At 42.8% G+C, this 12,298-nt stretch overlaps 1 protein-coding gene across 6 annotated transcripts in view; it reads right to left on the bottom strand.

The window, feature by feature from the left end:
* ALDH3A2 (aldehyde dehydrogenase 3 family member A2) overlaps positions 1 to 10,722 on the bottom strand; it is a 35,349-nt gene extending 24,627 nt beyond the window's left edge. For 2 of the 6 annotated variants that reach the window (XM_087924763.1, XM_087924784.1), the window contains exon 1: positions 10,624 to 10,722. The gene's annotated coding sequence lies outside the window, so the exon portion shown is untranslated. Of the gene's footprint in view, positions 1 to 8,898; positions 9,107 to 10,294 lie in introns of those variants that run through there. The other 4 variants (XM_087924792.1, XM_087924775.1, XM_087924769.1 and 1 more) reach the window with 4 other exon arrangements.
* Positions 10,723 to 12,298: the final 1,576 nt, after the last annotated feature.

The following is a 12,298-nucleotide window of genomic DNA, read 5'->3' as shown; positions in this document are numbered from 1 at the left end:
CCGTCATAAATTCGAGTCAGTTGCCAACTTTGATTATGTGACGCTGTAACGGTGGTAATCAGTAGTTGATTCAAATAATGTAACAAACGGTTCTCTGCCCTAGTGATTTCTTCCAACAACCAGTTCACCAAACTGCTCAGAAAGTGAACAACCGAAGTGATGCAAAATGGCTGAATCCCACCACTGGCAGTAATTGTGAAGAACAGTCATAAATGCCTTTTTTCAGTGTGTTGTAACTTCACAGTCACTAAAAGTATAGGGTTTCCTGAATAGCAGGGGGTTGGACTAGAAGACCTCAAAGGTCCCTTCCAACTCTTCTATTCTATTCTATTCTATTCTATTCTATTCTATTCTATTCTAATTTGTATTCTATTCTAATTTGTATTCTATTCTATTCTATTCTACTCTACTCTATTTTTTATTCTAATATTCTATTCTACTCTACTCTACTCTACTCTACTCTACTCTACTCTACTCTTTTTATTCCAATATTCTATTCTATTCTGTTCTGTTCTGTTCTGTTCTATTCTATTCTATTCTATTCTATTCTATTCTATTCTATTCTATTTTTTATTCCAATATTCTATTCTATTCCATTCTATTCTACTCTACTCTACTCTATTCTTTTTCTTATTTTACGTATTTCTTTTTCTTATTTATTCTATTTGCTATTCTATTCAATTCTTTTTCTATTTCTTATTCTATTTCTTATTTTATTCTATTCTATTCTTTTTCTTATTCTACGTATTTCTTTTTCCTATTTTATTCTATTCTATTTGCTATTTCTTATTCTATTTCTTTTTCTATTTTATTCTACTCTATTCCTATTCCTATTCCTATTCTATAAACAGTTGTGACTCGAGGGCTACCAGTATAGGAATTTCCGGCTCATATATTCAAATAAACATAAACACGCATTTATAGATACCCCAATCCTGAATCTCTGAATATGGGCAACGTTAAGGTTGCAGGTCTCAAATCCTATGAACGAGAATAAAGGAGAATATTTGTAGCTCAGGACTGAAATGACATCCTTGGCACTGATGCTGTTACCTAGTTGGGTCATGAAACATCTGCAAGAAAACCACCAACCTCAGAGAGCACCAAGGACCCCATAGTCCTTCCTTCCTTCCTTCCTTCCTTCCTTCCTTCCTCCTCTCTGCAAACCTCCCTCCCTCCGAGCACTGATGATGTTACCTAGTTGGGTCATGAAACGTCTGCAAGAAAACCACCAACCGCAGAGAGCACCAAGGACCCCACAGTCCTTCCTTCCTTCCTTCCTTCCTTCCTTCCTTCCTTCCTTCCTTCCTTCCTTCCTTCCTTCCTTCCTTCCTTCCTTCCTTCCTTCCTCCTCTCTGCAAACTTCCCTCCCTCCGAGCACTGATGATGTTACCTAGTTGGGTCATGAAACGTCTGCAAGAAAACCACCAACCGCAGAGAGCACCAAGGACCCCATAGTCCTTCCTTCCTTCCTTCCTTCCTTCCTTCCTTCCTTCCTTCCTTCCTTCCTTCCTTCCTTCCTTCCTTCCTTCCTCCTCTCTGCAAACTTCCCTCCCTCCAAGCACTGATGATGTTACCTAGTTGGGTCATGAAACGTCTGCAAGAAAACTGCCAACCTCAGAGAGCACCAAGGACCCCATAGTCCTTCCTTCCTTCCTTCCTTCCTTCCTTCCTTCCTTCCTTCCTTCCTTCCTTCCTTCTCTCTGCAAACCTCCCTCCCTCCGAGCACTGATGATGTTACCTAGTTGGGTCATGAAACGTCTGCAAGAAAACAACCAAGCTCAGACAGCACCAAGGACCCCATAGTCCTCTTCCTCCTCCTCCATGAACCCCGCTCCCTTCTTGCACTGATGATGTTACCTAGCTTATTTATTTATTTTATTTTGTCAAGCAGTTATTAGATAACAGGTATAAGTATAAACATGGTTATGAATACATGAAATGGATATGAATCAGAAAACAACAACAACAATAGGACAAGTTGGTGCGCTTATTCACGCCCCCGAGTTGGGTCCTAAAATGTCTGCCAAAGAAACAACCAAACTCGGAGACCGCCCAGAGCTCCTCTAGATAAATATTTCTGCATTTCCATGTTTCTGCCAAACCTGTTGCTATTCAGAGCAGATTTAAAGCAACCTTTATACCTACGGGACAAGCACCCTCCCACGGCATCAGATAAGGTTTCATGGCTTCTCAGAGATATGGTGAAATTTGTAGATAGCATCTACAGTAGATAAATAGTCTTGGGAGGGGTTATTATCATCTTATAATTTCAAATGTTTAAATCTTCAAAGAGCCTTTCAATATTTCAATTTCTAATAATCCTAAGATTATTTTTTTTTTACAATTTAAAAATAAAAAAACGTTTCTAATAATTTAATTTAGCCTGATACAGATTGACAGAGTCGAGAGGGACCTTGTAGGTCATGTAGTCCAACCCCGCCACCCTCACCCAAGCACACCGTTTCTGACAGATGGCGGTCCAGTTTGATAGGCTGATGTTTACTCAGGTAGTCCTTGACGTACGACCACAATAGACCTCAATGTTTCTGTTGCTCAGTGAGAAACCGTGGCTAAGGGAGTTTTGCAAGTCGTCCTTGACTTCCAACAGTTTGTTCAGTGACTGTTTAACGGTGCTGAAAATGTGATTTATGACCGTTTTCACAGTTACGACCTTTGCAGCCATGAATCACGTGATCAAAATTCCCCATGAATCACGTGGTCAAAATTCAGAAGCTTGGCAACTGGCATGTACTTATGACGGTTGACTCGGGGAGGGTGTCACAGGATCCCCTTTTTGCGACTTCCTGACAGTAGGGAGGCCTACTAGACCCAAAATAGGCAGGGGGGGCTGTGCTGTACTCCCCCCCATGCTCCCCCAACCAATATGCATGCGCATGTCTCTGCCACATGCGCCACGCCCCCCCCCCCTTGTGTATGTATGGGAAAGACAGAAAAATCAGCTAGCTGCCCGGAGGTGTGCGCGTATGCGCGGTGGAACTTAGCTGGGTGACAGCTCGCATGTCCGCAGAGCGGGCTCCGCATACCGCCTGTGACATGCATGGCATTAGGTTCGGCCCTCATGGTCATATAAAATGGAGGGTAGAGGGTGGTGGAAATTCACTTCATTGTCTCGCTTAGCCGGAGAAATGTTGAGCTCCATTTGTAAGTCCAGGACGACTGGGAATTGTTTGCCTGATCTGGAGGCCCTCTGTTTGGGAGAAGGTGCCACGACTATTAAAAACTCCCATTCCGGAACATATTACCATATGTGGTGGCCTTGTCCAGAAGCTAAAAAGTATTGGGCTAAGATCCGGGGTGTGTTGTAATGACGAGGCAGTCGAGGTGTTTGATCATGATCAAATAAATCATGATGAGCTTTATTGGAGTCTAGTCTTTCTGGAGTCTATTGGGGTCTAGCATTTATGCACATTTTTAGCAATCCTCTAACATTGGTTTCTGCCTAACTTTCGTCACTGTTTAGCATAGTAATTAACACAATTAATTATCTCTAGTTAAAGTCTAACATATGTTTACTTCCTCTCTCTTATCTTCCTTTACATTAGTGACTTCGTTTGCTTGAGTTGTATTTGCTTTGTAAACAGTCATTACCTGAGGTTTGCCATCCAAGATAAGAACATTCCTGCAATTAGAACTCTACAGGGGTGGGATTCAAATTTTTTAACAACCGGTTCTGTGGGCATGGCTAAGTTGGTGGACGTGGCTAACTCAATATCACTCACATCGAGGCACGCATCTCCTCGCCTGGCCTCTCATGACTGTGGGGATGCTGCAATAGTCGTAAGTGTGAAAAATGGTCATAAGTCACTTTTTTCAGTGCCACTGTAACTTTAAATGGTCACTCCACACAAGCGAAGTACCAGCAAAGGAGGGGAAAAAAACTCCAGAGAAGTTCCAGAGACAGGAAGTCTAGTCCTGCCAAGCATGTAATAAGGGTTAACAGAGAGGCAGTTTCTGTAAGCAACACCAGAATGTTTCCTTCCTGTCTTCCTTACAGGATTAGTCCAGTAATTTCTTCTAACAACCAGTTCTCCAAACCGCTTAGAATGTTAACAACCGGTTCTAGCTAATAGGTGCAAACCTGTAGAATCCCTGGCTAAGATAGACACATGGTTGGAAAACAATGATTAAACAACATATAGATTTGAAGTTTGAAATATTCCTACTAGGAATGGCACTAGAAGATTATAGTAAAGAAAAGACTTACTTAATTATACATGTTTTTAACAGCGGCTAGAATTGTATTTGCCCAAAATTGGAAGAATGATAAGATACCAATAGAGGGGAAAAATAATTGAAAAAATATTTGAATGTGCAGAAATGAATAGATTGACACTAGAAATTAAAGAAAAAGAAGAATTTAAATAACCTGGAAATAAGGAGAAATTTTCTAACAGTGAGAACAATCAACCAATGGAACAGAAGTTGCCCTCGGAAGTTGTGGGTGCGCCATCCCTTGGAGACTTTCAAGAAGAGGCTGGACTGCCATTTGTCAGAAATGGTGTGGGGTTTCCTGCTTGGGCAGAGGGTTGGACTAGATGACCTACAAGGTCCCTTCCAACTCTGATTAATTATTATCTATTATCTATATGGTATGGGATTTGTTTTATCAATGGATAGAAAATAGAACAAATTAAAAGGGATTAGATGTATTTATAGAGCAATAAGAGAAGCTAACAGATAACAGATAATCAGAGTTGGAAGGGACATTATAGGTCATCTAGACCAACCTCCCTCCCAAGCGGGAGATCCTACACCATTTCTGACAAATGGCAGTCCGATGTAATATATATATATTGTAACAGATATACAGTATAATAGATATATTGGACCTCATTTATTTTATACTATATACATGGGAATGTGATTATTGTTGTATTAAGTTTGATAAGAATATTATTAATAATGGCTAAGCAATTGAAATGTGTACCTAACTGATGCACAATTGAAATGGAATGGATTTAATGTATATAAAAATTTAAAACAAAAAACAAAAAAAAACCCTCCAGCTTCTATCCCAGATAGATAATAGAATTAACCAAGGTCATTTGACTCTCCTCAGAGGAAACGAACAAAGCCTCACAGTTAGGAAAAGGAAAATATTTTCACCCACTTGACTTATCAGCTGGCTTTGTCACGCTGCACTAAATAGGCCAGTCTGCCCCTCAGGACCATGGAAACGGACTGTAAACACTCCAATCCTCGACTTACGACCACCCTTGAGCCCCCAAATTCCCGCTGTTAAGTGAGATTGTTGTTAAGTAAATGTTGTCCCATTGAACGGCCTTTTCTTGCCAAAATTGCTGCTGTTCTTAAGCGAGTCACATGGTTGTTAAGTGAATCTGGCTCCCCCACACATAGACGTTGCTTGTCGGAAGGTCGCAAAACACCTGACCACCCCGGGGACATTGCAAGCGTCGTAAGTATGAATCAGTTGCCAAGCCTCTGAATTCTGATCATGGGATCATGGGGAGGTGACACAGGTCATAAGAGCGAGAAACGGTCCTAAGTCGCTTCTTCCGGGGCTCAGAACAGTCACTACACGAACTGTTGGAAGTTGAGGACTATTTCCTGGCAAGTTGGGCCTCAGTTTTTCCGAGATACGGCTTGGGGTCGTCAAACAGGTTAAGCCCCAGGTAACCCAAGCACGCTTTGCAAGCTACACACTCAATCCTATTATGGCACGGAGAGGCTCAGAGAGAATATAATGGCCCCTGCTGACAAAATGGAAGGGAACGATCAGGTCACTAGTCCTCAAGGTTTTATTTTTAATTTATTTTTTAAATTTTTTTAAAAAATTCCTAGCAGAACAAACCTTTTTTTTATGACAGGGCTGAACTCCTGCAACCCTTCAGCCTAATTTCAAAACAAAATAAAATGATAAACTCAGAGGGTCCGAAGGGGCCTTTAAAAGGTCTTCTAGTCCAGCAGGCCCCAACCTTTCCTGCGATGGCGGGTGACAGCAGGGTTGGAAAGGGATGGTTTTGCACACGCAACCTAACCCCGCATAGGTGCAATTGGAGCTTCGCGCGGACCGGTTGCAGGGGTGGGCTTGCTGGGGGTTTGTAGGGGTTCATGATGAGCCCCTAGCTAAGATTCTGTGCAGTTTGGAGACCCCCACAAATCCTGGCTGGCCTCTCCCAGGAGTCCCCACGTGGCCTGTTTTGGATGCAGGTAAGTGCAGGGCTCGTGTGGAGGCTCGGGGAGGGTGAAAAACGGGCCTCCCACAAGTTCGGGAAGGCCAGAAATGGGCCTGCTTCCAGCTTCCACAGAGCCTCCGGAGTTCGGGGAGGCCGTTTTCGCCCTCCTGGAGGCTCAAGGAAAGCCTGCGAGGCCGGGGAGGGCAAAAATGCAGCCCCCTGCCATGGTGCCGGAGGCCGACTGGGAGCTTCACAGGGGTGGGATTCAAAATTTTTAACAACCGGTTCTGTGGGTGTGGCTTAGGTGGTGGGCGTGGCTTGGTGGCCATGTTATTGGCTGGACGTGGCCAACTCAATATCACTCACATCTCCTCACGCATCTCCTCGCCTGGCCTCTCATGACTGTGGGGATGCTGCAATAGTCATAAGTGTGAAAATGGTCATAAGTCATTTTTTCAGTGCCATTGTAACTTTAAATGGTCACTCCACACAAGCAAAGTACTAGCAAAGGAGGGGACAAAAACTCCAGAGAAGTTCCTGAGACAGGAAGTCTAGTCTTGCCAAGAATGTAATAAGGGTTAACGGAGAGGCAGTTTCTGGAAGCAACACCAGAATGTTTCCTTCCTGCCTTCCTTACAGGATTAGCCCTGTAATTTCTTCTAACAACCAGTTCTCCGAACTGCTTAGAAGGTTAACAACTGGTTCTAGAGAATAGGTGCACACTAGTAGAATCCCATCCCTGGAGGCTTTCAAGAAGAGACTGGACTGCCTTCTGTCAGAAGTGATTGGGCTGGGGTGGGTTGGACTAGATGACCTCCAAGGTCCCTTCCAACTCTGTTAATCTGTATCTGGCTAGGCCACGCCCACCATGGCCACACCCACCCAGCAACCGGGCAGAGAACCCATTGCTAAAAATTTGGGAAGCCCACCCCTGAGACCAGTTCCCAAGGGGTCATGACCTGGTACCAGTCCATGGATCAGAGATCAAAGACCCTTTGAATGGAAGGGGCCTTGGAGGTGGTCTAGTCCAACCCCCTGCTTAGGCAGGAAACCCTACACCGCTTCAGACAAATGATTATCCAAAATCTTCTTAAAAACTTCTCGTGTTGGAGCAGTCACAACTTCTGTTCCACTGGTTCATTGCTCTAACTGGTAGGAAATTTCTCCTTAATCCTTGTTGTAGTCAAATGGACCCTGCTCAAGTAGGGGATGCTATTCAATTCCTGACAAACGTATGAGTACAGATTAGGTGAAACCTGGCTCAAAAACAGTCACTGTGAGAGAGAACTTGGAGTCCTAGTGGACGATCCCTTAAACATGAGCCAGCCGTGAACGGCAGCAGCCAAATCCTCTAATAAAATCCCTGGTTGTATAAGCAGAGGCACAGAATCAAGATCGCGTGAAGTATATTAGCACCACTTTGTCAAGCCTTAGTAAGGCCGCACCCAGAATCCTGCATCCAGTTTTGGTCCCCACGTTACAAAAAAGATACTGAGACTTTGGGAAAAGTTCGAAGAAGAGCGACTAAGGTGACTAAAGGCTCGGAAGACTAAAAAATATACGAAGAACAGTTGGAGGATTTGGGTTTGGCTAATCTTGAGAAGAGAAGAGAAGAGAAGAGAGGAGAGAAGAGATGTGGTTTGCTGGCAGCAGGTGCAGACAGGTGAGGTCTCAGAGAGCGAGGACTCAGGTGAGGGGCCTGCGTGGGATGCAGGGATGGGGCCAAGACCATCAGGGAGTGGTGTGCTGCCTTCAGAGATTGTGGAGGCTGGCAGCAGTGATGAAGAGGTCCCCGAGGAGCCTGTGCCCAGGGCACTTGCATGCAGGGCACCTCGAAGGGAAGAGCAGCTGCAGCAGCACGGCCGACTCGGGAGTAAGGCTACAAGGTAATGGCCCCTCCCTGAGGAGATAAAAGCCAGCTGAGAAACCGGAGTTCTTTGCAGGAAGCAAAGAAGTTTTTGCACTCGAGCCTTATGGACATTCGGAATATCTTGATTAGTGTTTGGAGACTTTTTGTGTTTGAAATATTTCTCGGCAACTTTATCTAATGTTCTTGGCAGCCTTGCACAACCTTGGCAAAGCTCCTTCTTATCAGAGACAATCAGTTTGAAACAGACATTTAACAGTGGAACAAGGTTTGGGTCAGAACAATTGAAAAGAAAAGAAGAGAAAAGAAGACCAGGGATGACATGATAGCAGAATTCCAAGATTTGAGGAGCTGCCCCAAAGAAGAGGGATTTTGCAGAGGTAAAGCGAAAGTTGGGAATGCGGGATCGACCTGTGGGATTCCTGCCTAACTTGGAGCTGTGGGGGTGGGGGGGTAAGTTCTTGCTAAACTTCTGCCAGGGCTGATCCTACTTATCCAAGCATTTCCTGTTGCACAGCTGGTCCTGTTGAATTCCTGCCTGCTGAAAGAGAGATTCCTTAGCAAAACTTGTTACTGGCAAGCTTTCCTGACGAATGTCTGCCTGCTTTGCTCCAAAAACGGGGGAGGGGATGGGCTGACTTGAATTTCTGTGCCTTGGTAAAATGCAAGAATTTGGCTGGGGGAAGAAACAGGATTTCAGGTTCCAGCTCAATTCTGATTCTGATTGTTATCTTAGATCTCTGGCTTTTGCAAAATGTCCTGTTTTGCAATTTGGTTGGAGAAGGAGAAATGAGATGGGTAGTGGGGGCTGAGAAGCAAAATATTCTACGTCGATTCTTCCAATTTTCTACAAGAAAAAGGTTTCCTTACCTGCTTTATTAAGATCCAGCAAATTGTCCGTGTCAGAGGATTTTTTCAGGCTGGTTTTTTTTAAATCAAACGTTGAGCAGGCTCACAACAGACGGAAGAAACTGTGCACTTAATTTACACGTGACCATTCCTAAGTATTACCCAAGTTTCAAGGGGCCCCAAAACGCAAGGCCATAAAGAAAAACATCGCGGCTGATGATTTCCTTTGAAAGAAATATTTTTATGCCGTCCATAAAATGCCAGCAGATCTCCGGGATCTGCCATTATTGCACCGTAAAGCAAAATAATAAATAAACAAATAAAATAAATATAATATAATAATAATAATGCAGAAAACAGAAGTGGACTGATTGGCTTTGAGAGAAGAAGAAGGTTAATTGTAGATTAAAAAAGGAGAGTGCATTGGCAGTGCGAACCAGTGGTTAGGGTAGTGTTTTTGAGGTGTCCAGATATCTTCTTGTCTTTCTTTAAAGATTTCTTAGCATTTTGGGAATAAAGTGAAAAAATTTGTTTACCACATTGTGACATTTTAAAGGCTCTTTTGGACCTTTTAAAGGTTGTTGCAATTGCTCAACAATAGAAGTTTCTTTTTTATCTTCTGCTAGAAGTTCCTGGCTACTAATAAATTCCCTAAAAATCAAAAATCGGGGTCAGCTGCCACATCGAGCAGCTTTAAAAGTCGGTTGAGACTTTTAAGTGCCACAATGTGCCAAGAGGCTCTGATTTAAAAAAACACAAAAACGACTTTTTAGGATTCATTGCACACATATCCTTCTTTGGAAGTCACCTCAATTGATTGGGCCGATTCAGTTCCCAGAAACTATTTGAAGCCGGACACAAAATGTTTAACTTGAAGCTAAGCTGATTTCGAAAGTTTCTAACAAATCCCCCTGCCTCCTGGCACTGATGATGTAACCTAGTTGGGTTGCAAAACATCTGAAAGAAGACAGCCAAGCTCTGATAGCATCAAGGATCCCCGTGTCCTCCCCTCTTCCCCCCCCCCTCTTCCTCCCCCTCTCCTCCTCCTCCTCCCTACAAACCCCTCTCCCTTCTAGCACTGATGACGTAACCTAGTTTGGATCATGAAACCTCTGCCTGGAAACTACGCAGCTCAGAGAGCACCAAGGACCCCACAGTCCTCCTCCCCTTCCTCTTCCCTCCGCAACCCCCTCACCCTTCTAACACTGATGATGTTACCTAGATGGGTCATGAAACGTCTGCAAGAAAACCACCCATCTCAGAGACCACCAAGGATCCCACAGTCCTCTTCCTCTTCCCTCCTCAACCCCCTCACCCTTCTACCACTGATGATATAACCTAGTTGGGCCGAGAAACGTCTGCAAGAAAACCACCCAGCTTGGAGAGCACCCCACAAATTCACCCCTGAGCTACAAACCTTCTCTTCTATTTATTTTTCCTTTCATCCAAAGGAATAAAAACTGCCATGCAAAGGCTGGATCCCAAAGCCCCATCCAGCTGGGCTTCCAGGCAGGACTTCAACCCAAACTTCTCCCATAAGAAACCTCTTCAGATGCCAACAATTCTCCTCCCTTAAGTTGACAGATCAGCGCAAAGGGGTCCGTTCCTTCCTTCTACTTTGCACTCATGACATTTGCTCTGGGTTTACTACTCTTCCTGGTCTGGGAACAATTACTCCACTTTGAGCTAGCTGGACTCAGGTTTAAAAATGTGCAATGTGCAACGCAAAGGAAGGAGACAACTTACCCAGGGGCGAAAATCTCATCCGGAGTGGCCTTTGTCCTTCGCAACAAACAAAATACTTTTTTTCTCCACCCTTCTTAGCTTTGCCTGCCTACCCACTGCATTAAATTTGGATCTGAGCCCAGGACACTACCGTATTCTCATTAATACACCAGGCATGTAAAAACACACCCATGCACGCAAAGGGAAAAGCAAGCCAAATGAAAGAAAAGAGAATCTGAAAAATAAAATAAAGGAATATCTTGGCTCGTTCCTCTGCAGTTTTTTTTCCCTTTTTTTGAGTTTTTTTTCTTTAATTTACTCGACCGAGGGAATGGATAGCTGTTTTGTTTTGGGCTTTTCTTTTTAAGCTGTTGTTAGGATTGTCGCAATTATTAATTTTGGGGGATTTTTATTTTTAAATATACTTCAACATCGACACACGGACAGTGTGGCATCTCAGTATCGTTAATTTGGATAGAAATAATAATATTAATCATTTTTGTTACATTAGTAGCTTGGAGAACCGGCCAATGCCACCTCTGACTGCCCCCGCCAACTGCACCTATTCTCTGCCTCTCATTGAGTCCCAGCTGATCCGCTGGATCTTCTTTGTTTTTTATTTTTATTTATTTATTTGATTTGTCAATCACTTACGAGATAATAGGTATAAGTATATACATAGTTATGAATACATGAAATGAGTACATATAAGAAAAATAAAATAATAGGACAGGGACGGTAGGCACGTTGGTGCACTTATGCAGGCCCCCTACAGACCTCTTAGGAAAGGGTGAGGTCAATAGTAGACAGTCTAAGGTTTAAGTTTTTGGGGTTTGGGGAAGAAACCACAGAGTCGCTTATTAGTATGTTTCTCTTTGATTGCTTATTTGTACCCTGAGTGTTATACCTATGATTCTTGACGAATATATTTTCTTTTCTTTTTATGAACACTGAGAGCATTTGCACCCAAATTCCTGTGCCCAATCACACTTGGCCAACAAAGAATTTTCTATTCTATTCTATTTCTATTCTGTTCTAAATTCTATTCTAAATTCTATTCTATTCTATTCTCTATCCCGTTCCATCCCATTCTATTTAAATACTGTTCTATATCCTTCTATTCTATTCTATTGTACCCTATGACTATTATTAAGTGTTGTGCCTGATGATTCTTGACTCTTGACGAATGTATCTTTTCTTTTTATGAACATTGAGAGCATTTGCACCAAAGACAAATTCCTTGGGTGCCCAATCACACTTGGCCAACAAAGAATTTTCTATTCTATTCTATTTCTATTCTATTCTCTATTCTATTCTATTCTATTCTATTCTATTCTATTCATCCATTCTATTCTATTCTATTCTATTCTAACTCCAATATTCTATTCTATTCTAAATTCTATTCTGTTCTATTCTAATTTCTATTCTCTATCCCGTTCCATCCCATTCTATTTAAATACTCTTCTATATCCTTCTATTCTATTCTATTCTATTGCACCCTATGCCTATTATTAAGTGTTGCGCCTGATGATTCTTGACGCTTGACGAATGTCTCTTTTCTTTCATGAGCACTGAGAGCATTTGCACCAAGACAAATTCCTTGGGTGCCCAATCACACTTGGCCAACAAAGAATTTCATATTCTATTCTATTGTGTGAAACCAAAAATAAAACCGAATGCAAAGTGAAATTTGGAA

This window comes from Pseudonaja textilis, chromosome 1 (assembly GCF_049901715.1).
Source record: "Pseudonaja textilis isolate UNSWEBS1 chromosome 1, rPseTex1.2, whole genome shotgun sequence".
In the NCBI taxonomy this organism is placed as follows: domain Eukaryota; kingdom Metazoa; phylum Chordata; class Lepidosauria; order Squamata; family Elapidae; genus Pseudonaja; species Pseudonaja textilis.
Note: the sequence above shows the minus strand (reverse complement) of the source record. Positions and strands in the feature narration are given on the sequence as shown.